Source organism: Hibiscus syriacus, unplaced genomic scaffold, assembly GCF_006381635.1.
Source record: "Hibiscus syriacus cultivar Baekdansim isolate YM2019G1 unplaced genomic scaffold, ASM638163v2 tig00112471_pilon, whole genome shotgun sequence".
Taxonomy (NCBI): Eukaryota; Viridiplantae; Streptophyta; class Magnoliopsida; order Malvales; family Malvaceae; genus Hibiscus; species Hibiscus syriacus.
In genome coordinates this window covers 283,786-286,714 of record NW_024063340.1, presented here as the reverse complement: position 1 = coordinate 286,714, position 2,929 = coordinate 283,786, and the positions used below count along the sequence as shown (strand labels likewise).

The window sequence follows — 2,929 nt, the reverse complement described above, 5'->3', positions numbered from 1 at the left end:
GTTTTCCATCAATTGCATTTTTTATTTTAAAATGTATTTCAGAATGTTATTTCTGAAATAAAAAAGTGATCCAACTAAATTGGATCAAACTGGATTGCTCCGGTTATTTCTCGGGCCATAAAGGCAACAAGAGGAAAACTACAATTTATTTCTCCCAGTACTGATGCCTCCCTCAAGGATGCCGTTAGTGAGAAGTTGGGGGTTCGTCAGGTGGAAACGTTAGGAAATTATTTGGGGTTCCCATGCAGCACCGTCGAGTAACCAGCGCGGATTATGATTTTATTCTTGATAAAATGAGTCTCCTATCTGATTGGACTTCTCGATCTTTATCCATTGTATTTGTAGGTGTATCACTCTAGCAAAATCTGTTCTTATTTCGATTCCTGTTTATTTCATGTAATCCGCAATGCTTGCAACTCGGGTTTGCAATGAAATTGAGAAGTTAATCAGACGCTTTATTTAGGGACCAACTGTCACAAGATCTTCCATTTCCTTAGTTAATTGGGAGGAAATCTGTCAATCGCTGAGGAACGGTGGCTTAGGCTTCCACCGTGTTCATGAGAATAACCAATCTCTATTAATGAAAAATTGCTATGCTCTATTAGTAAACCGGATTACTTTTTGGATTTGCATGCTTCGACAAAAATACAGGATGCAAGAACTTTTGCCTCACTCTATTCAACGATCTGTCTGCTCTCCTTTATGGCGCTCTCTCTCTAACATATGGTGCCTTTTTCGATCAAATGTTTCATGGTCTTTTGGATCGGGTGCTGGTATACAGGTGTGGAACGATGTTTGGGTGCTGACAATTGGTCCCCTTAGCGAGCATCTCTTGGATTCTGTGCAAGTCATCCCTCAATGCAGTCTTGCTGACTTTGTCGATCATAATGGTGAATGGAATATCGAATATCTCAAAAACTTACTGCCCGAGCAGGATATACATCATTGGGCTAATGCCTCCAACGTTGGGTGACGCCCCATAATAAATGCATATGGAGGTGGGGTATGTCTCATGAGTTCATTGTTGCTTCTGCTTACGAGTCTTTGGTCTCCCACACTTGGTTTGCTCGCAACAACATGTGGAGTCGCATTTGGCGATTGCAGGTACCGCAACGGATCAAAATGTTTCTTTGAATCGTCCTCCATTACCGCCTCATGACAAACCTTGAAAGACCAAGGAGGCATCTCACTGCTGAATCCTCTTGCTCTATGTGTGGTGATCAAGAATCCATACTCCATGTGTTACGTGATTGTGGAGAAGCTAAACAATAATGGACCAAAATCATCCCACCTGAGTGGCAGGTTAGATTCTTTGAGCTAGACCTTGATAGTTGGTTAATTGGTAACATTCGTCAGACGACATCGACGCCTCCTTGGAATGTGCCTTGGGACTTCATCTTTCTATCATTGGTGTGGCAACTGTGGAAACGACGGAATGATTATACTTTCAATCAGGATCGTCGTTCTACGGATGAAGTTTTTAATTGCAGTCTTGCGTGGGCAAAACACTTTTAGAATTGTAACATTCCTTGCATTGCTTCCTCAGCAAAGGTTTTGAACGCGTTATTATCCAATCTGACTGTCTCAATGCAACCAAGTTAATCGAAGTTATGGACGGTGCTGTTGTTCCTTCATCTATACTGCGTGCAATACATGAAATGAGAAGCAAGGCTTGGGTTACCGATATTCAATAGATACCGAGAGAGTGCAATCAGATGGCGGACGCTCTTACACGACTGGCGGATCATGCTTCACTGAATATCATCCTTTTTTATGCTGCCCCTCTTGATCCACTTAATCTACTGGATCGTGGTGTAAACGGCCACCCATATTTAAGACACTGATTGTATTGCTTCCTTTCAATTAAAAAAAATCATCAAATCTAAATGAAATGACCATCCTAAACCTGACAAAGTCTAATGAAGTATGGTGCCTGTAATTACTTAATTAAGGCCCAAACCAATAAGACCACATAACCAAAGCCGAATGTGCTTGCGTTTCACTAAACTCAATACTATATATGCCACATTTCCAGTAATTTCCCTTTTATCGAGTTAGGGTTTGCGCGAGAAGATAAATCAAAAGCCGCGCAATGGTGAAGTTTCTAAAGCCCAACAAGGCAGTCATCGTCCTCCAAGGCCGATACGCCGGCCGGAAAGCCGTGATCGTTAAATCCTTCGACGAAGGCACACGCGACCGCCCCTAGGCCACTGTTTAGTCGCGGGGATAAAGAAGTACCCGAGCAAGGTCATCCGCAAGGACTCCGCCAAGAAATCGCGCGTCAAGGCTTCGTGAAGCTCGTGAATTTCCAGCACTTGATGCCCACGCGTTACACCCCGGACGTGGACTTGAAAGACGCGGTCTCCGTCGATGCGCTCCAGACGAAGGACAAGAAGGTGGCCGCTTGTAAGGCTACGAAACAGAGGTTCGAAGAGAGGTTCAAGACTGGAAAAAACAGGTGCTTCTTTACCAAGCTCAGATTCTGAGTGTTTTGCTCGATTTCTTTATAATATCCTGAACATTTCGGATTTTGAGAACGGATCTGAATCTGTTTGGATTTTGAAAACTTAATGCGATTGAACTTATTCGGGTGCTTTCATGCGATTGAACGGATCTGAATCTGTTTAAAATAGGTGATTCTGATGCCAAAATCGTGTTGCGTTATTGGTCTGATTGGTTGTTATTTATAATGTAATTATTGAGCTGATTCTGCTGTTCAATTCTTCCATGCTGATCTGTGGGTATGTTGATTGCACTTTTCTTGACCTTGAAGATGATGATCATTTTTTCATATAGATTTAAACGTGGTTTTATCCCTTTGTTGATTCTGCCAAAATTTGGGATTATTTTTTTTTTCACTTGAATTTAACATAATTTGATTTTTTTTATTGTAGTTTCCTGAAATTTGTTGTCTTCCTCAAGTTCGTTC

At 41.8% G+C, this 2,929-nt stretch overlaps 1 pseudogene; it reads left to right on the top strand.

The window, feature by feature from the left end:
* The first annotated feature begins 2,065 nt into the window (after positions 1 to 2,065).
* On the top strand, positions 2,066 to 2,541 carry LOC120179981 (annotated as a pseudogene).
* Positions 2,542 to 2,929: the final 388 nt, after the last annotated feature.